Source organism: Bufo gargarizans, chromosome 3, assembly GCF_014858855.1.
Source record: "Bufo gargarizans isolate SCDJY-AF-19 chromosome 3, ASM1485885v1, whole genome shotgun sequence".
Taxonomy (NCBI): Eukaryota; Metazoa; Chordata; class Amphibia; order Anura; family Bufonidae; genus Bufo; species Bufo gargarizans.
Genome location: NC_058082.1, coordinates 614,333,309 through 614,356,928, shown reverse-complemented (window position 1 = coordinate 614,356,928; position 23,620 = coordinate 614,333,309).

Genomic DNA, 23,620 nt, shown 5'->3' with positions numbered 1-23,620 from the left:
GAATAATAATAAAAAAAATACAAGTGATAAATGCTCCTCAAGTGCCAAGTGCATGTTAACTAATATCAAATAGTTGAAGAGGTTGCACAGTTGACAAACTTTTTTTATTTTTAAAAAGGTCAGTGTACCTTAAAATGAACACTTCTTCTGGAGTTGGCAGCACTCCTTCATAGGTCTTTGTATTAAGTGCTCATCCTGGGTGTCTCACTGTCTGAACACAGTAGCAATCCAGTAGCATGTCCCTGCTATACTACCAGCTGGCTTAAAAAAGGGATCCACCTGAAACATTGACACATATCTCCACTGGTGTCTTAAAAATATGTGTATTCTACATTGTATCATATGTTAATATGTGATTTGATAGAGTTTGTATGGTCTCACTGTGCTTGTGTTGGTTTCCTACCATACTCCACAGACATACTGATAATGAACTTAGATTATAAGACCAACTTGGGATAACAATTAATAAAAATGTCTTAAAGGGTTTCTACCACTTCGGTGTCACATATTTAGCTGTCAGACACTAGCGATCCGCTAGTGTCTGCTCTGTCCAACCATCCTAATATAATTGCTTTTGGGGCAGCCGTTTTGATAAAAAAAGAACTTTTATTAATATGCTAATGAGCCTCTAGGTGCTATGGGGGCATCATTAGCACCTAGAGGCTCCGTCTACCTTCAGAAACTGCCGCCGCCCAGCGCGTCCCTCCAGCCCGCCCATCTCCTCCTGAATGCGATCCTCCTTGTGAGCGCCTGTATTCCGCGCATGCGCAGTGAATGTCTGACAGCTTCCCTGCTCAGACATCTCCACTGCGCCTGTTCCTCGGAGCACTATGGCATCATCGCGCAGGCGCAGTGGAGATGTCTGAGCAAGGAAGCGGACAGACATTCACTGCGCATGCGCAGAATACATACGCTCACAAGGAGGATCGCATTCAGGAGGAGATGGGCGGGCTGGAGGGACGCGCTCGGCGGCGGCAGTTTCTGAAGGTAGACGAAGCCTCTAGGTGCTAATGACGCCCCCCATAGCACCTAGAGGCTCATTAGCATATTAATAAAAGTTCTTTTTTTTATCAAAACGGCTGCCCCAAAAGCAATTATATTAGGATGGTTGGGCAGAGCAGACACTAGCGGATCGCTAGTGTCTGACAGCTAAATATGTGACACCGAAGTGGTAGAAACCCTTTAAAAGCGCTGAGGAATATGTCAGTGAGCAAAAAAAATAATAAAACATCAGACTCATATAAAAAAAATAAAAAATAATCATACTTGCTGTCCCCCTATTTAAAGATTTCTGAGTCCCCTGCAGGTCTCTACTTCAACACGGAAATATATCTGATCAACCAATCATTGGCCAAGGAAGAACTTATTTTATTTTTAAGTAATCTTTACCTTTTTTTAATAAAAATATACCACATGGACAACTCCTTTAATTGCTAAAGTAGTCTACACCATGCTCAGGCTGTTCCTGGTTGACACATACTTGTTTACTTTCCAAAAGATAAAATTACCCATCTCCATAGAAAATATAGACCAATTTTCTGTGACCAATCATAAAGTGGATATAAAACTTTTGAGTTAGCTTGAGTGAAAATAAAAACCAAATTGCAAATATCTAGTAAGCACATTCAGTTTCAAGCACCAACTAGTTGATTTAGTTTCAAAATGCCATCTTGTGTTTGTAGTCAAAGCGACATTTATTAAATAAAGTGAAACAAAAATGTACATTTAATTAAAATATGTCAAGCAAAAACCTAAATACATATGGGGTCATTTATCAAACTGATTTATGGTAAACTGGCTTAGTTTCCCATTAAAAACAGATTCCACATTTCATCTTCCAAAAGAAGCTGGAATTTTCCATGCAAAAGGCTACACTAATAGTCTTGTCATAAGACTATGAAAGCAATAGATGGCACTGTTCATGAGTAGTGCAAATTTGCATAAACATGGGCATATGGGAAAGACATGCGATCTACACTACTCATGAACAGTGGCATCTATTGGTTTCATAGTCTTATGACAAGACTATTAGTGTAGCCTTTTGCATGGAAAATTCATGATAAAGATTTGCCATTAGAATATTTGCGATCTACACTACTCATGAACAGCTCAATTTATTGGTTTCATAGTCTTATGACAAGACTCACCTCTTAATGCTGTTTCCAAACCATTTTGATGGGGTTTGCATCAATTTTGAACTTTTTTTTGTGAACCCGATACCCTCTTCTCTTCCGAGTAGGGGGTGCCTCGGGTTCTCCCATTGACTTCCATTGTGCTCGGTAGAGCACACGAGCATACCGATGTGTTCGGCCCGAGCACACAAACACTTTGGTGCTCGATCAACACTAAATGCCAGATGTTCATCACTGATGCCCCCTTATACACACACAATTGGGTATTAGCAATTTGATGTACAAAATACCAATGCATACAACAGTATTTTGTCCTTTTTTGCTGGAATTTGTGACCTGATGGACCTTCCACCACAGATGTGAACCAAGTCTTATATACATCTTCCGCAACAATCCAGTTAAATATTCAATTGCATTTCTCTGCAAAGAAAAACAAGTTTTGGGTTATTTTATACTTCAAAAAGTTTTTGAACAGAAAAGTATGAACTAAGATACCAAGTAAAGAAATAGGTAAAATAAGCTCAAGAGTGGTTTTCTTAATATTGATGTGCTATCTTAGAAGTGTCTGAGTCGTATTTAGCTTTCTTTGTCTTTTCTCTGTCTAGCCAGTGCTATTTACATTACAAGATTGCTTTATTCTATGTAAGCCCCATACTTATTCGCTCTTCCTTTATCTTGCTCTAATCTGTTGCATATCCTTCTTCCTTTATGAGTCTCAGCATTCTCTGAAGAGCTCTTTCTTGGTCACAAAGCTGTGTCACATCAGAAATAATTTCCTTTCCTGTCTTTGGTATTCTTCCCACTAAGCTTCTCCCTTTTTTTAGTCCTAATTGAAAATATACTAAATTTTATTTTTTTCAAATACAAATTACTGTAGAATAAGAACCAGTGAATGGAAAAAAAAATCAGAAAATAACTGAAAGTAATCCTATTGCATCTGCATGGTTCCTACTTTTGAGACACAGTGGTAGGAGATGGTATTTAATGTTTATTGTACCATTCTTTATATCCATATGTGATTCTTCTGGTTTGTTTCACATAAAAAAAAAAATTAAGCATAAAGTTACTATAGGAAGCATAGACATGTATGTTTATTTTCAAAACATTTCCACATTAGTCATACTTAGATACAAAATAAATATCGTAAATGAGGAACATACTTTCACTGAAACACAAATAAATAAAATATAATGCAGAACATGATATATATGTTTTTGTGGGATTTTATGGTCTCAAAAAGTGTAGTTGACTATATTTAGATACAGTTAAAAAATATTCTATGCCAGCCAACATATACTAAATGCATACTCTTCCAGCACACTCAGCTAGAAAAACCTATGGATTCATTAAGATATACAGTACAGACCAAAAGTTTGGACACACCTTCTCATTCAAAGAGTTTTCTTTAGTCACCTGAAATGGTCTTCCAACATTCTTGAAGGAGTTCCCAGAGATGCTTAGCACTTGTTGGTCCTTTTGCCTTCACTCTGCGGTCCAGCTCACCCCAAACCATCTCGATTGGGTTCAGGTCCGGTGACTGTGGAGGCCAGGTCATCTGGCGCAGCACCCCATCACTCTCCTTCATGGTAAAATAGCCCTTACACAGCCTGGAGGTGTGTTTGGGGTCATTGTCCTGTTAAAAAATAAATGATGGTCCAACTAAACGCAAACCGGATGGAATAGCATGCCGCTGCAAGATGCTGTGGTAGCCATGCTGGTTCAGTATGCCTTCAATATTGATTTAAGGATTGTAAATTGACACTACAAAAATCTAAAGGGTACGGGGGTTGACTTTCTAAATGTTGAAAAGTACAGTCTAGAATGTATAGTCCCAAATGTCTTAGGATGGGTGAATAGAACATCTATATTTATGAATGGTGAATTATAGAAAAGCTTCATATGCATATTGACAGGATCTCTAAAGGACTAGTTTGGATAAAATAAGAAAAATTAAGACTTTAATAGGTATCAGAGATATAAAAGCATCACAGAGGATGGTCCGAATATATTTTGCTTTCTAACACAATTTATAAAATGCTAGGTCTTAGTGATCATCCAGAAAATGTTAATGTTAGTATGACAAAATGCTAAAGACTATAGGAGATTCCAATAAATATAGCTAGAGCTAATATTTCCAAGATACTGTATATTCCTGCGTATAAGACTACTTTTTAACACATGAAAATCTTCTCAAAAGTCGGGGGTCGTCTTATACGCCGGGTATGGCGGGTGCTGCAGTGCCGGGACGCCCGAATTATCAACAGAGAGAGCCCGGGCTATTGCCTTGTATTCCCAGCAGCTGAGAGCTGCAATGTAACCCACAGCATATGCCCCACCTGCGCTGTACCTTGTATACCGCCTCCTGCTCTGTACCTTGTATGCCTCCCCCCTGCTCTGTACCTTGTATGCTCCTTGTACCGCATCCTCCCGGCTGCTCGCATCTCGCTCCTACGCATGTGCGAGATTTCATGTGGCGAGCGTGGATACACGGGATCCTCACGGTCGCTCGCTCCTGCGCATGTGCGAGATCTCCGTGCGGCGTATCTAAGTGCGGCGCAGATGTGCATATGTGAATGTGAATATGAAGAATAACATAACAAAAACATGTTCAGGGTATAGGTGGCACATGTTTAGGGTCTGGGAGGCAGGGAGGGAGGACAAGGAAGGTGGTGGGATGCAGGGATGGTGGTGATACCATGGGATGGCGGTGGTACCTAGGGATGGTGGTGGGATGCAGGGATGGCAGTGGTATCTAGGGATGGTGGTGGGATGCAGGGATGATGGTGGGATGCAGGGATGGCAGAGGTACCCAGGGATGGTGGTGGGATTCAGGGATGGCAGAGGTACCCAGGGATGGTGGTGGGATGCAGTAATGTACTGCTGTGTGTTGAAAAAGGGGTAGTCTTATACGGCGAGTATATACCAAACTCTATATTTTCAGTGTAAAAGTTGGGGGTAGTCTTATACGCCCAGTCGTCTTATACGCCGGCATATACGGTATTTAAATAGACCATTTTATTCCAGATAGACATTTTCTTTATCATAAACAAGTTATAGGTCTTTATGGATGCAAAGTGCTAGACAGGGTTAGAATAGAGATGAACAAATATTTTAAAATTCATTCTGATTCTAATGCATCTTCCAAAAAAATCTATTTGGGTCTAAATTTGTTATACCATATCAACAGTCCAACAGTCCAATTACCCTGAAAATTGGTACATGACATTCAGAGGTCTCAAAGGAATCATAGGACTCATTTTTTTCTCTTTTATCTATCTATTTTTATTTTTATTTTCCCACTCCACCTCCTTCAAGGTCTTTCAACCACAGATAGCAATAGTAAATGTCAGAGTGACACAGACATATATCGTTTTGGGTAAAGGTATGGTTGATGATGTTAACAAGTAGCCTGTTTAAAAATCCATTTGTTGGATGTAAAATATAAAACTAAAAAGGTAAAAAAAAAAAAATCCTTTATTGGAGGGAGATGCCTGCAGGTGTACACAGTTGCTTGTTCTGAACAAGCCATCCAAAAATGATACCTTAACGGTTAAGGTATCATTTTTGGATGGCTTGTTTCAGTGTGTTTGAGTGGGCGCCATCTTTAAAGACCCAGCCAGTGCCATACTAGTACGGTGTGGGTCAGCAAAGGGTTAAGGCTTAACCCTTTGCTGACCCGCACCGTATTAGTATGGCACTGGCTGGGTCTTTAAAGATGGCGCCCACTCATGAGCGTAGCGCGTGCCATAGCCGTCGGTGGCCTGCTGTTTCTTATATCAGCAGACACCCGCAGCTAATGTCTGCAACCGGCAGTAATGCAGATTGAGAACATTTAACCCCTCATCTAAACACATGAAACACCCGAAGCACGCACTTTTGGTGATGCTCCGGGTCCCCTGTGAGCTCAGCAACACCAAAAGATCTGAAAGACCACGGAAAATAACTGTGATGGATGACCGAAGAATTCTTTCCCTGGGGAACAAAAACACCCTTCACAGCAGTTGGCCAGATCAAGAACACTCTCCAGGAGGTAGATGTATGTGTGTCAAAGTCAACAATCAAGAGAAGACTTCACCTGAGTGAATACAGAGGGTTCACCACAAGATGTAAATTATTGGTTAGCCTCAAAAACAGGAAGGCCAGATTAGAGTTTGCCAAACGACATCTAAAAAAGCCTTCACAGTTCTGGAACAACATCCTATGGAAAGATGAGACCAAGATCAACTTGTACAAGAGTGATGAGAAGAGTATGGAGAAGGAAAGGAACTGCTCATGATCCTAAGCATACCACCTTATCAGTGAAGCATGTTGGTGGTAGTGTCATGGCGTGGACATGTATGGCTGCCAATGGAACTGGTTCTCTTGTATTTATTGATGATGTGACTGCTGATAAAAACAGCATGATGAATTCTGAAGTGTTATCTGCTCATATTCAGCCAAATGCTTCAGAATTTATTGGACGATGCTTCACAGTGCCAATGGACAATGACCCAAAGCATCCTGCAAAAGCAACCAAATATTTTTTTTTAAAGGAAAAAAGTGGAATGTTATGCAATGGCCAAGTCAATCACCTGACCTGAATCCGATTCAGCATGCATTTTACTTGCTGAAGACAAAACTGGAGACAGTTGCAGTAGAGGCCTGGCAGAGCATCACCAGGATGAAACACAGCGTCTAGTGATGTCTATGCGTTCCAGACTTCAGGCCGTAATTGACTGCAAAGGATTTGCAACCAAGTATTAAAAAGTGAAAGTTTGATTTATGATTATTATTATTGTGTCCCATTACTTTTGGTCCCTTAACAAGTCAGATGCATATATGCAAACTGTTGTAATTTCTACACTGCTCACCTGATTTGGATGTAAATATTCTCAAATTAAAGCTAGCAGTCTGCATTTAAAGCACATTTTGTTTGTTTCATTTCTAATCCATTGTGATGGTGTATAGAGCCAAAAATGTTAGAATTGTGTGGATGTCCCAATATTTATGGACCTGACTGTATATGCTACTGGTGATGCAGGGAAATATGCCTATAAAACACTTATGAACTCTAGAATCTTCGCAACAATGTTTTTTTGTACAACAATGACTACCTCCTACACATAAAACAAATAATTTACTGTCTCTTTAACTCTTTCATGATATAAATAAAAGACTGAAATAATCATGTAAATGCAATGAGAAAAGTTTTATCAAAGTTTTTTTTTATTTTTTTTAAGTAGTAAAACATAATAAAACTGATAAATGTAGTATTGTCATAATCAATACTCCTCATACATACCAGGTGATCTCCTTATAGGGATTCTCCAGGAATATAGATTTTTTTTTTCAGCAAGCGCCCAAATTCATACTTACCTGCTCCCTGCCAATCTGGTCATCCACTATGCTTCCACTGTGCCCATGTTCTGGTCCTCGGCATGTTTTCTGTTGGTGCTGCAATGACATGGTCATATGCTCTGCTATAGACAATGGCTTCAGTGGTGACATAGCCAAAAGCAACAAATCACCAGTCATTGGCTACAGCCGAGCATATGAATATGGGCACCGAAAAAAAAAAAAAATAGCTGGGGACACAGAGGAGGCATTGTGGCAGAATAGAGTGGAGGGGAGCAAGTAAGAATTATTTTTATGTTTACAAATTATATATATATTTTTTAAATTAAAGAACTTTGCTTGTCTCTAGTTTGAATATATTTAGGCAATGATGGATATTATTTATGTTTTTTTGGAATTGTATACCTTTGACTTTACCCTATATTGAGAGATAATCTTTGCGGACAAGGATAGGCATTCTTACAATGGATCCACAAAAAAAGGATGCCATACTGACATCATCCTTTTTTTTTGCAGGATCTGCAATTTTCGGACCACAAAACACATACGTTTGTGTGCATGTAGGCTAAGAAATAGAAAAATTGATGAATTTGGCTTATGGGCTGTAATATAACTATATAGCCTATTTGAAAAGTTAAATAGATTAAAGTCAATCCATCTTTCTATCTAACATTAGTGCCCAAATGCATAACCAGCACATGCTGGGTAACACCTTTGCAAACGGCTATAACAGTCTGTTTAATTATACCAAACATTCCATTCTTTTCTCTTTTCATTATGTCCTTATTAAACCGTAAGTTTCCTAACCATAATTTCCAACTTGACAACTTTAATTACATCGTTATTGGTCTACCTTAGACAATCAATAAAGCATGTTACTGCAGAGCTATTCTCTCTCATTTGGCTTTTAATGTAACTCATGTGTTTGTCATGGATAAAAGACAGAACATTTAATATTTTTTAAAACACTATTGGGCTGTGTATTTGACCCTGTGTTGGACATATTGAGTGTTACTCATCTCTAGAAATGGCAAATTATTGAAAATTATTTCTTAGTAAACTCTCCTTTCAAATAGTTTTTTTTAATGCACCAAACATCCTACGTGTAAGGCCTCTTGCACACGACCGTATTTATTTTGTGCTCCACAAAAACGGATCCGCAAAAAAAGGTTATCATCCGTGTGTATTCTGTATTTTGCGGAACGGAACAGCTGGCCCCTAATAGAAAAAAAAAAACTATCTTTGTCCGTTATGCAGACAATAATAGGACAAGTTCTATCTTTTAGTGCAAAGGATATACGGAAATACGGAAACGGAATGCGCATGGAGTACATTCCGTTTTTTGGGGGGAACCATTGAAATGAATTGTTCTGCATATGGACCACAAACGGAAAAATAAAAACGGAATGGAAACGGAAATAAAATATGTTTGTGTGCAAAAGGCCTAACAGGTAGTATAAGGATAGAGCATGGGAAATGTAACCACCCTATAGAGGAGTCTAGATTGTTGGATGAGCTGGGGCTTTAACTATGTCATATAAAAATATGGGTTACCTCTCAAACCTGCAATTTCTTTAAATGTGCGCCATACTCTTAAGTTAAAAGAATGTATAAAATAAAAGGGGACATCATGTGGGGGAAGAACAAAAAATACCTTTAAATGAAATTGAATCCTTCTGTAATATCGTAATATTACTTGCTGCCTGTCCCAGTTTTGCCATACATCCTGGTGTGCTCTTTGTCCTCTCATTTTTTTTTTAAGGTGACCCGAGGGCTTTGTGCTGCCTGACCCAGCTTCCATTCAAATTTTTATGTAGTCTGCTGAGGCTTTGAACTGCATGTGTATGTGTATGATACACCACTTGGCTGTGTGCCTCAACTTGTATTCTATTCATGCTTTTCTTGATGTGCCAGTCATGAAAATCTTTTCAGCAAGATTGGTGTTTGGTGTCTTTTATGGGAAGTTACAAAACTGCAGCCTAGCATCAAATGAAACATCAGTAATTGTTTTAAAAGGTACAATGTATCTGCTAGTTTCAATAATAGTTATTAGGAAAAACATGATTTATGTTAAGTAAAAACCCAATGGAAGAATATAAGACCATATGGAATTAATTTTGCTATTACAGCTGGTACCTTCAGTATTTGCAATGTATATGCAGCATCTACAGACCGTAGGAGCAGCATTTTTTGTGCTGAACCAATATTCATAAGGATATTCCCTACTAGCCAATAATAAAACTGAGGAATAAGCCATTTTGTGCGTAGCTCTGTTATATTAAGGTCCAAATATTAGACCCTTAAGAACCTATGACGTACATGCACGTCATATCTGAACAGTGACATACATATATATCATGCTGATTGGGAGAGTGCAGAAGCTGCGCCCTCCTGATCAGTGGCAGAGGTCCAGCCGTCACTGATAGCCATACCCCTGCTGTATACGTCGGCATTGGTGAAAACACAAAGGCCAGCACATTAACCCTTGCACTACCGGGGTCAGTGCGGACCACTGCACGTGCGGGATCATTCCTTGTGCGGGGTGGCCATTGGGTCCCCGCGCAGCTGTGATGCTGTGACGGGAACCCAATGGGAGGGAAGGCAGCCCAATGCCTTCCTTAGGCATCGTGGCTGCCTTCCGTGACAGCCTGTAAGATCCAACCCCCTGGATCGAACAGTCAAGCAGGCTGCAGTGTACAGTATTACAGTGTGTAATACACTTACAGCCAATGCATCACAATACAGAAGTATTGTAATGCATTGTAAAGGGGATCAGACCCTCAAAAGTGGAAGTCTCAGAGTGGGACAAAAAGTAAAGAGAAAAAAGAAGTTAAAAAATAAAGTTTTACAAAAAATTTAAATTTTCAAATAAAAAAAAGTGTCCTTTTCCCAAAATAGAGTACATATTTATTTATTTTTAAATAGGGGGAAAAAAAATTGAAAAGTAGACATATTAGGTATTTCCGCGTCCGTATCGACTGGCTCAATAAAAATATCACATGACCTAACCTATCAGGTTAACACCGTAAAAATAATAATAATAAAACTGCTAAAAAAAACATGTTTTTGTCACCTTACATCACTAAAGTGCAACACCAAATGATCTAAAAGGCGTATGCCCCCAAAATAGTGCACATTTAACCGACACCTCATCCCACAAAAAAATTAGCCCCTACCTAAGACAATTACTCAAAAAAATAAAAATATGGCTCTCAGACTATGGAGACACTAAAACATTTTTTTTATTTTTTTCAAAAATACTTTTATTGTGTTAAATGTAAAAAATTAATAAAAAAGTAGACATATTAGGTATCGCCGCATCCGTAGTAACCTACTCTATAAAAATACCACATTCTATAATGAAATAGGCCAATGAACGCTTTTGCCACAAATAAGTGCACAAGTGAAGTGCGTATATTTTTTTCCTTTCTGTGCGCTTTCAACACGTATAACCGCCGACGTGAACTGTGAATATATTTTTCTTGTTTGAAAAGATATAAGCCACTAAAGGCTTTTCAACATAGCACTTTGACCACAAGAACAAATTGCTGGAATTAGAGAGCTGCATAATGGCTATTTGAATCCCCAAATTATCTTTCCCTGAAGTTGTAAATTGTGTTTCTAGCATTGTCCCTAGCGCCTTCTGGCGTCTCTCTCTGCACCAAGATGCTGTGAAATGATTCCCCCCTATCCTTTCAATGCACTTATAAATCATTTTTTCCATTTTTATTTTTACTAAGATGTTTTTACAATTGCTGTCCCTAGCTCCTTCTCATGTCTGTCCCTGCACTCAGAATGCTTGAAAATGTCTGACTCTAAGATGGCCGCCATATTTATAGGGCTGTGATTGGCTGCATGCACTGGCATTATGGGTCAGCCCGCCTTCCCAGAGTTCCTTGCCCTGTGCCCTCACACCTGTAGCCGCCATTGTAGTCACCATTTTAGGAAAAATTGTGTTTCACTACCACTGAAGCTCGAGGAAATTTGCATTCATTGCAAATCAAATTTTTCCAAAAATTCTGATCAAATTTCACTTTGTTGATTCGATTCGCTCATCTCTAATCTCAATATATATATATTAAACAACAAAAAAATGAATTCTGTAGATTTCATGCTGGCCACTAAACCTAATCATAGGCGTCACTTCTTGGTCTGTACAGATCGCTTTACTGTAATTATCTGTTAATCTGTCATTTTATTCCTGCCTGTAATGATATCACCTCTGTGTATATATAAGACAAGATCTACCATTCACAATAGGTGATTGTTAAAGCTTATCTAGTCTTTCCTTGTATAATGACCTCTCCCCAGGTCACAGAGCATACCCAGAAAACTATCCTATAGAAGTAAATGAGGTCCCCTCCTAACCATTGTGTCTATGGCCCATATGATCTGCAATAAAAAATATAATAATAGATTAGAAAATAGTATAAGTGCTACTATTTGGTTTGAACTGGCAGATAGCATTTTTGGTGACACATTTCCTTTAAGGGATGCATGATCCTTGGGTCTTTAGGGAATGAAAAGCTCAGGGAGTTATTCATTGGAGATGGTAGACAGGACCCAGTGCATATTAAGCACCATACACAGTCCTGTAGGTCCTTCATTATTCAATATGTTAATGGAGGAACATGTGACATGACCACCCATTGATGAGGTCTCTCAGAATCAGATACTCTGTGTGCCCAAGTTTAACACCACAGTAATCTCAGTCACAGTCTCTCAGAGTCAGAGTCACAGCTCTAGCTACAGTAACAACCTAGTGCCGTTTGAACCACCTACGATACGGTTGGCAAATGTTGGCAGATTTTCCCTCTTGAATGATTCTCTCAATGTCTTTTCCACTTAGTAGCTCTCATCTACCACCACTATGTGTATACAGAGTCATTTAGGGTCCATTCACATGTCCGTAAGTGTTTTGCGGATCCACAAAACAGGGACACCTGCAATGTGCGATCCGCAATTTGCGGCCCGCACATCACAGACACTATAATAGAAAATGCCTTTTCTGGTCTGCGGACAAGAATAGGACATGTTCTATTTTTTTCAGGAACGGAATTGGGGATTTTGAAAAAACGGATCCAGAAAAAACGGATGCGGATCCCGGAAATGCGGATTCGCACCCTTTCCAGCCCCATTGAAAGTGAATGAGTCCGCAAATTGCGTGTGAATGGACCCTTATAGTGCTCCAGGGGCACAATTTACTTCAGGAGATCTGTCCAAACAGTACCCCAGTTTGATGCTTTTTTTTCCCCTTTTCTAGGCTCTTGGCACTTTGCCTGAACCTGCTGGCCATGGACTAGGATGGTTCTCCCAGTGTCTTTTTGGCTTACTTAATGATATACCCCATCTATCGTTTTTTCCCCTGCACTTTTCTTTGCAGCTTTTATCAGCTGCTCCACATTCCTGCCAATGTGTGACTTGTTTGAGCTAGCTCACTGGGGCCTAGAGTCTGATATATTGCGTACACAGACCTCATGGGCACTCCCTGTGGTCTCAGCCTCATTCTAAGTTATTTACTGCTTGCAGCCCCCTTTTTATAGTCTGCAGTGCTACAGTGACATCAACTGGCAGAAAAGTAATATTGCAAGTCAACATTCAACACATACAGTAGGATTACATTTAGAGCGAATTGTAGATCACAATGCAACACAGTATACATAAACATAAAAGGGTATGCACATAAAAACTTGTGCCAGGGGAATAATCCCCATGTTTACATATCTGACAACCAGAAAACCAGGTATTCACATGTGGTAGATTTGTTGATGAAACATCTGTGACTGATAAATCCATTCATTTCTATAACTGACTAGGCTTGTTTTTGCAGCATGTACAAGGTGCTTGGATTTCTGCAAACTCCATTCCGATGCATGACTGTAGCAAATATTTCTGAAATAAATCTGGTACTCGTGAATATACCCCAATACAGGTTATAACTCAGGTTCAAGGGAAGTAGTGCAATGTATTTTATAACCTTAGTGTATATAGCACTTACATATTCCACTGCACTGTACAGAGATTGTCATCACTCAAATCAGTCACTGTCCGCATCTAAATTTTGAGTCAACCAGATAAAGTGCTGTACAATGGATAGATAGATAAATAGTAAATAAAAAATTATATATAATTATATATATATATATATATATATATATATATTGTACATATGATTATCCACACATTGGCTGCACAAATTACATGCCAATAAAAGGCCAATAAATAATTTTTCACCATAATCTCCCCAGGTGTGAACGAAAGAAAAACAGGGGTCTGAGGTTGTGTCTGGCGCACACTATGGAGAAAGTGTTTTATTGCGAAGAAGTGTGTATGAATAGATAGAGAAGTTCATGGCTGACACTTCTGTGACCTTCCTAGAAGATGCCAATTCACAACTGATGACAACATTGAGCGTGTTCGAGAAATGATTCTGTTGGACAGATGAGTTGCAAATCAGCCATGACTATGCAGAGAAGACAGCGGTGCATTCATGGCTCGCAGCTCAGCCTAAAACATTTTTAATTAGGGAATACAAAAGCTTGTTGGCAGATGGACAAAGTGTATTAAAAAGCTGGGAGAGAGAGAAAGACAGAGATGATAGATGACTAATAGATAGATAGATTAAAATAGTGTTTTAGATAAATTTAAGATGGTGTTAAGATCACACTAAACTCTTTGGCTCATGTTAAGTTCAAAATCAAACATTGACTTATATTAAAAAGTTTTTAGAAAGTGAATTGGCTTATATACTTGGAAATTCAGCCATAAATAAAAAAAAATGGATATCCCACTATTTAATATGTTCTGTGGTGAAACATTGCACTTCATGTCATGTACATCCACCACAATGTCCGCGTGTCTAAGAAAAAAAACCAAAAACAAAAACTGTTCTAATTCAATAAATGCCACTCACCCCGGATCATCATTACCTAGCTGTCATCTCTCCTTATGTCATTCATTTTTTTTTAGCAGCTAGGAACTTAACCAATGTTTTCTATCAGACATTCATTGATAGTGACAGAACTCATTCAGACAGAAACAGCTTCTGCAGTCCTAATTTATCTTCTCACGATATTGAGTGGCAATCATATTTTGCATATGTACCGGTATGTTCAATAAAACTACACAATAAACACAGTGTGGTTCCGAATGATTGCTCGGGCATTTTCAGGGGCTTCTGTTTATTTGATCTGCTTTATTGTAAGTCGAAGTACATTTACCGTAGGATCGTGAACATTGCAGAAATGTAAAGGTCCGCATGATACTGTCTGTATAGACTTCTAGAATTCAATACACTTTAGAAACGGCGGTTCTTTAAACTGATTTGCAACCGTCATTGTATGCAGCGTAGCAAGAACTACCACATAGGTCTGGAAGTAGCACAGCTCAGATTAATGGCTGACATGGGAACCCTTCTGGCAGGATATCCCACAGAGTTCAGACAAGGGTAGCTCAATATGCTTAGGCAGTATTAAAGTTAATTAGAAAAGATTCACCTGCAGCTATCCAAATCCATATCTCTCTTGGGTATCAGATTAAGAGCTAGTCTGTGCATAGACAGAATCAGATAGCAACACTCAAGGCTTCAGTGTCTAATAGGAGTGTTCAGTAGATTCGAGCTGCCAAGATATCTGTTTATTTGTTCACATTTTCCTCCAGCAATAATGCTTTTTGGAATTCTATAACATATTTCTCCCCAAAAAATGCTGCTTGTTTATTTACAACTAAATGAAAATGCTAATTATAAAATAGAATCACTTAATAGCATCTAAAAAATACCAGATTGACATTTTCCATATATCCATTATTAAATCTCATTGACTATAATCGTAAGAATTGCAAAAGAACACCAAACCAAGAAGTTTCTGAGCGGGCAGTGAAATAAAACAAATCAATAGAATTTGGTTGATTTAGGATTTGGATAGATGATAATACATATGCTGAAAAGGAACGTATGCAGCTGCTAAAGGCCACATGGGGGAGTAGATCCACTCTCGGGTTGGTTAAATTCTGGTTCCCATTACGTGGTAAGAACCTGAAAATACCTCTCCAGCTCCACAGGAACTGTAATATTACCAGCACAATGTCAAAGAACTAGTCAATGGATCATGATGGCCTTGTCTCCTACAAAGAATGAGAAGATGGTAGGAGTGTGGTGTGTTTAGAACCAGTACCAAAGGTATACCTTTGAAACTATCAATTTTTCCGTGATTATGAGAACTAGTACCAGAAGTAAGTATTTACACTTGAAATCTCATTACAGGTAACCCTCCATTCTATCATGCGTTGCAAAATTTTAGTCACAGCCAGTCTCCAACATCTGGATAGTGGAAAGTTGAGTGACGCATATCCAAATAACGCTAATTGTGATGGAAATCGGCAAATAAAACATATAGGGACAAACAGTGTAGTGATAAATGTGCAATGTTGTCAACAGGCCACACCAGGCTGCCTTCAAATGATGACAAGGACAAACATTTGTAATGTGCTTTTCTCACAGGGACACAAAGCAGTTGTGTGGCTGGAGCAACTCCCTGGGAAGTCAGTGGCTGCCATATACTGTAGGTGCTCAACCCCAACACACACTAGGGTCAATTTCATAAGGAACCAGTTTGCCTATTTTGTAGATTGTGGAAGGAAACTAGACTACCCAGAGGAAAACCATGCAAACACAGGGACACCTGGGAACTGTCCCTACCTTCTCTCTGGGTTGCCCTGCTGTCACTGATAGCGGGCAACCCGTTCTGCATCTGCATGAATAGCGTTCAAAAACATCCATTCAGAGATAGAGATCCACCTCCCTGACGTTTATAGTCAATGGGTGGACAGGAGGTGGTTAAAGAACACATTTTTTTAACTTCAGCCTATGGGAGTGCCGTGGAATTTCTATTATATGTTATCTTTGGATAAAGGATTGTCTCCATAGCCGCTGGCACACCATCTACCTTTTTTCTGCGGTGCTGCTTTAATTTCTTTTTTGTATATATCTATATATCTATCTCTCTCTCTCTATATCTATCTATCTATCTATCTATCTATCTATCTATATATATATATATATATATATATATATAATCTATCTATTATCTATCTATATTTATATATATTATCTATCTATCTATCTATCTATCTATCATCTCTCTATCTATTATCTATCTATCTATCTTGCATCTACAGTCAGGTCCACAAATATTGGGACATCCACACAATTGTAAAATTTTTGGCTCTATTCACCACCACAATGGATTTGAAAAGAAACAAACAAGATGTGCTTTAACTGCAGACTGTCAGCTTTAATTTGAGGGAATTTACATCCAAATGAGGTGAACAGTGTAGGGATTACAACAGTTTGCATATGTGCCTCCCACTTGTTAAGGGACCAAAAGTAATGGGACATAATAATAATCATAAATCAAACTTTCACTTTTTAATACTTGGGTTGCAAATCCTTTGCAGTAAATTACAGCCTGAAGTCTGGAACGCATAGACATCACCAAAAGCTGGGTTTCATCCCTAGTGAAGCTCTGCCAGGCCTCTACTGCAACTGTCTTCAGTTCCTGCTTGTTCTTGGGGCATTTTCCCTTCAGTTTTGTCTTCAGCAAGTGAAATGCATGCTCAATCGGATTCAGGTCAGGTGATTGACTTGGCCATTGCATAACATTCCATTTATTTACCTTAAAAAACCCTTTGGTTTCTTTTGCAGTATGCTTTGGGTCATTGTCCCGCTGCACTGTGAAGCGCCGTCCAATGAGTTCTGAAGCATTTGGCTGAATATGAGCAGATAATACTGCCCGAAACACTTCAGAATTCATCCTGTTGCTTTTGTCAGCAGTCACATAATCAATAAATACAAGAGAACCAGTTCCATTGGCAGCCATACATGCCCACGCCATGACACTACCACCACCATGCTTGGGGGTATGCTTAGGATCATGAGCAGTTCCTTTCCTTCTCCATACTCTTCTCTTCCCATCACTCTGGTACAAGTTGATCTTGGTCTCATCTGTCCATAGGATGTTGTTCCAGAACTGTGAAAGCTTTTTTTAGATGACATTTGGCAAACTCTAATCTGGCCTTCATGTTTTTGAGGCTCACCAATGGTTTACATCTTGTGGTGAACCCTCTGTATTTACTCTGGTGAAGTCTTCTCTTGATTGTTGACTTTCTCACACACATACACCTACCTCCTGGAGAGTGTACTTGATCTGGCCAACTGTTGTGAAAGGTGTTTTCTTCATTATGGAAAGAATTCTTCGGTCATCCATGACAGTTGTTTTCCATGGTCTTCCGGGTCCTTTGGTGTTGCTGAGCTCACCGGTGCATTCTTTCTTTTTAAGAATGTTCCAAACAGTTGTTTTGGCCACACCTAATCAATTTTGCTATCTCTCTGATGGGTTTGTTGTGTTTTTTCAGCCTAATGATGGCTTGCTTCACTGATAGTTACTGTTCTTTGGATCTCATCTTGAGAGTTGACAGCAACAGATTCCAAATGCAAATAGCAGACTTGAAATGAACTCTGGACCTTTTATCTGCTCATTGTAATTGGGATAATGAGGGAATAACACACACCTGGCCATGGAACAGCTGAGAAGCCAATTGTCCCATTACTTTTGGTCCATTAACAAGTGGGAGGCACATATGCAAACTGTTGTAATTCCTACACCATTCACCCGATTTGGATGTAAATACCCTCAAATTGAAGCTGTCAGTCTGCAGTTAAAGCACATCTTGTTTGTTTAATTTCAAATCCATTGTGGTGGTGTATAGAGCCAAAAATGCTAAAATTGTGTTGATGTCCCAATATTTATGGACCTGACTGTATCTATCTCTCTGCACTGTTCTGTGGCATATACCTTTCAGGTGTGAAAACTTAAGTTAACACTATGCCACATGATTAAGAAAGGTGCCATCTATTTTGTATCTTTTATTTCTTCTCAGGTAACATCAGAAGTTTCAGTTATGATTAAGAACTCACATTGGCTTTATAATGCATAAGTGGTTTCTGTTCTTGATGTGCACATCATGTTTTTAGATTTGTCTATGAATAAGCTGCCATGATTTTATCATTTGCATATGCTTTAATATCTTTGGATTTTTCAGATATCACCAGTGTGTATCTTCAGTATGAGTGGCACATGCCAAAATAAGTTTGGTTAGACTCTTTAGATTCCTAATCAGGATTTTAGTAAAAAATCTGTCATGCGGTTAATATAGAGTAGTATTCAAAGATAAAGTAGGCATGTCTAAGTCTATTCAGCTAATACATTTTAACCTCTATGACAATTCGCAATTACATTTCTTATATGACTGATGGATTTGTCAGATAGGATCTGTCACTACATCACACCCTGCTTCACCTCCCCCTTCTTCTTCACCTCCCAACCTACGCCTTCTACTACACCTCCCATCTCCTTACGTAAGTGAAATGTGAAAATGTATCAATGTGCCAGATATGATTGTAATACAAGAGTGACTTCTCTACTATAAAATAGAACAGAATAGAAACACAATTCTGAATTTTACCGGTAAATAAATAAAGATTTTAATATTTTTTTTGTAGTTTGAAGGTTCATCTGCAAAGGAATTCAGTGGAAAAATGTTGCCACAGATCCTTAGTGCTACCTTGCCATGGAAACTACATGATAGGATCAATCCTGATAAGTCACACATGCATTTGATGCTAATTTTCTGGCAACTTCATGACAGATTTCCCCATATGCAGAATTCCTGCTGTCAAATCTACTGCCTTAAAAAGCTCCCTTGTGTCCTTGTATATCCACAGAAATGTCTACACTTACTTTCCCAAAAGCTGTCCCATATAACGTGACACTGTAATTTCCAAGGTGGCAACCTGGGTTTATCATTTGGCACAACTCAACCTATCATTTTTTTAAAGATTGCAAGTAAAACTATATTAACTGAATACATCATGATCACTGACTATGCATACAATACACACCTGCTTCATCTGTTCCTAAAGGCCCTATTGCATGAGCAGATAGGGCAGATAATTGTCGGGACGGAAGCGTTCTCTCCATTCAATTGCCTGCTCAGCAAAGGAGGAGACTTCTGCTATTACATGCAGCAATCTCCTCCTTATGTATAAGGCCTCATGCACACGACCGTTGTTTGGGTCCGCATCCAAGCCGTTTTGGCGGCTCGGATGCGGACCCATTCATTTCAATGGGGCCGCAAAAGATGCGGATAGCACTCCGTTATTTACTTGTCCGCGCTTTGCGGACAAGAATAGGCATTTATATTGCCAGCGCCCGTTCCGTTCCGCGGTTTGCGGACCGTAAAAAACTGCACGGTCTAAGGCTGGTTTCACACAGGCATTGCGGGAAAAGGTGCGGGTGCGTTGTGGGAACATGCACGATTTTTCCGCGCGAGTGCAAAACATTGTAATGCGTTTTGCACACGCGTGAGAAAAATCTGCATGTTTGGTACCCGAACTTCTTCACAGAAGTTCGGGTTAGGTGTTCTGTAGATTGTATTATTTTCCCTTATAACATGGTTATAAGGGAAAATAATAGCATTCTGAATACAGAATGCTTAGTAAAATAGGGCTGAAGGGGTTAAAAAAATAATAATAATTTAACTCACCTTAATCCACTTGATCGCGCAGCCAGCATCTCTTCTGTCTTCTTTTTTGCTGTGCACAGGAATAGGACCTTTGATGACGTCACTGTGCTCATCACATGGTCCAATCACATGGTTCATCACCATGGTGAGGGACCATGTGATTGGATCATGTGATGTGACGTCACCACAGGTCCTTAGCCAGCAGCTCAACATTACAGAAGAAGACAGAGATCTGCAACTACGCGATCAAGTGGACTCGGTGAGTTAAATTTTTAATTTTTTTTAACCCCTCCATCACTATTTTACTTTGCATTCTGTATTCAGAATGCTATTATTTTCCCTTATAACCATGTTATAAGGGAAAATAATACAGATCGGGTCCCCAGCCTGATCATCTCCTCGCGGATGCTTGCGATTTTCATGCGGCCCCATTCACATCTATAGGGCCTGCATTGCGTGAAAAATGCAGAATATAGAGCTTTCTGCGATTTTCACGCAACGCACAAGTGATGTGTGAAAATCACAGCTCATGTGCACAGCCCCATAGAAATGAATGGGTCAGGATTCAGTGCGGGTGCAATGCGTTCAACTCACGCATTGCACCCGTGCGGAATACTCGCCCTTGTGAACGGGGCTTAAGGGTGAGCAATCGCTAATGCATCACTCATCCTTATACTGTGTCATTGTTTTCCAGCAGCAGGGCGCCAATTACACGGGGAGATCTGCTGCCGGCAAACATGTTAAAATATCCTGTTTACCCAACGAACGAGCTTTTGCTCTTTTATCGGATAAACGGCGGCAGTATTACACTGCCAGATGATTGCTAACGAGTGTTCATGCGAAAGCTTGTTAGTGAGCATACAAACAATAATCTGCCTGTGTAATAGGCAATAGCCAAACATATGCATTCAATGACTTCACAGATACCAGTTCTGTGATTTATAAAATGTATTTCTTCCTGTAGCCATGTGATGTCTTCTAGATATAGGCCTGAAATATAGCAATTATATGCATTCTGTCAGCGTCTGTTCATCCGATTTCCTTCAATGTTCTTCCTGATAAGGAAGTAATCATTAGCTACGGTAACTTGCAACCTTAGCAACTGATCAGACTACGACAATCTTAGCTTACATTGTTTGGGATTTATTGAGCTCGAGCAGTGCTGACAAGGACTGAGAAATGCAGCGCTCATAACAACAATTATGAAAACATTTAATGAGTTTTAGCGAAAATATGAAAAAAGTTGAGCCAGAATTGATTATTTATGCTACAGATGTGTGTGGGAGACATTATGTGTGGCTAATACATTTCAAAACATATGCTGAAATGTCTATTTTTCCATGTTAAAAAATATCTAAAAAATATATTTTCAAATATATGACTTTGGAAAATATATTTACATTTTTTTGAATCTATCTTAAAATATAATTGAGTCAGACAATATATTGTAAATATATGTCACACATATAAATTTATTTGCAAAATATATTTGAAATATATTTCTCTTCCATATCGGTAGCATCTAAGGTTTTAGGTCAGTATTATTATTACAAGTGAGTCATCTAATCCCCATAGAGGGGTATCCACACACATATACAATGTATAGGACTGGGCAATGGCTGCTCACTGCTGTGATACATATTGCAGGTGTTTAGAGCAAGTTTACTAAACACATGAATGGAAAATTGGAAACTGGTTAATAATATTTATATAAGCATCGCACACTGATGAGTATACATAGATGAGAGGCGCTACAAGGACACGCTGATCTCTTTCTGTAGTCTGTTACACATCACTTCTGCAGAGTTTCTTCTCTGGATTCATCCACTGACGTTCAGTGCTTCGTACCATTAGAAAAAGAGGTTCTGCAGCAGCCAAAGTGTGTATGCAATTCTGAGCATATTATTCAGCTCAGATGGCACAGGCCTTACAAAAATATGAGGATGCTTCCTATTAAAGTAGAGATGAGAAAATTGATTCTATATTAATTGGATTCATCACAAATTTCACAAAATTCTACTACCAAGCAAATCTAAAGTTTTGGTGATTTGCTTCAGGCACCGTGCCCCTGCCGTTTTATATTCAAAATTCAATACACTAGCGAGGGAAAAAGGGCAAAGAAGATGAAGACAGACAATCACATGAACTCAGGCAGCGCTGTCAGGCCTACCCACAATGCTCTGCAGTCAGCCTGACAGCCAATCAGGAGGGAGGATTATGGAAGGTCTATCAGGCTCTATGTTAGCTCTGAAGCACAGACTCCATTGTGAGCTCAGCCGCTGATGTGAGATACATGTCTGCCATGTCTATGACAAAGCAATAAGACACACATGGAAGCCATTTTGTGTAGGGACCAGGAAGATATATTTAGTTTGGACTCATGCAAATGAGCATGTATGCCCTTTGCCCGTATTGTGGGCCACAAACAGCAGGCCCACAATATATGGGCACCGGTCATGTGCACTCTGTGTGATAGATGCGGATGTATTGACTTGAATGGGTCCACCATCCTCAAGGTACACAGAGTGGAGGCACGGATCGGAAGCCCACGGAAGCACTGTGAATGGCTTCTGTGGGATTTCAGTCTGTGCTATCTATTTGCGGTGCAGACCGTCTCTTGCTGATTGCGGACCCATTCAAATCAATGGGTTTTCCGGTCCGCATGACCCCCTAGGTAGATTGAACTACTAGGTCAAGAGTAAGGTTTTATCACTAAGGACACGATAGGGGCAGTTAGTGTACTGTGTCTGTAGCCAGGGCTGGAGCTGTTCATAACCTCATTTATTGCACTTTACTAGACATGAGCTTTTTAAAGTTCAGGAGACTGTTTTTTTTTTTAAAATAAATAAATGCTTCAAAGCTTCTACAATATATTCATTAGAAATAAACATATTTTAGCACATCAACAACAGTGTACTGTATAGTTTGGCCAAACTCATGGGGTATGCTATTGCTCTTTTGTTTGTTTTTCCCCAAAAAAATCGGTTGCAATTTCCCTACCATGTATAGGTGAGCAACTGCAACAGTATTTAATTATTTCCACAACATGGTGCTTCTAAAAATTGTGTCAGCTTTTTTTCCTTTAAAGTGAGCAATCTAAAATGTACTACCAATGATCTATAAAGTAAATGTACATTTTTAGCATGTTCATTCAATTTATACATTTTCAATTTCAGTTTGCCTAAAGGGTATACTGGCTCAAAAAAGTGTTGACAGGTTATGTGAATATTGTCTATCACTAATCAGAGAACCAAATGGAAACCATTAAAGGAGTTTATTTAGAAGTGTGGCATTGGCTGGGTGATGATAGAATTGTCAGATTTGGCTATCATTTGCTTGCCGGGTGTTACATTACCTCGATGCTTTAAGCTCAATAAGTAGAGGTAGATTAATAATGGATAACGTATGCAGATTTCTCTTTTAAAATGTCATATGCAATTAATTTTATAGCGAGAAAATTAAGATGCATAATTGCAATGCAACCTATAGAAATCTCACCATTGCCACAAGAAAATGAAGATTGATTGCATCTAACTGTAGGTAGATGACAATTTTGTTGTCTGCAATTCTTC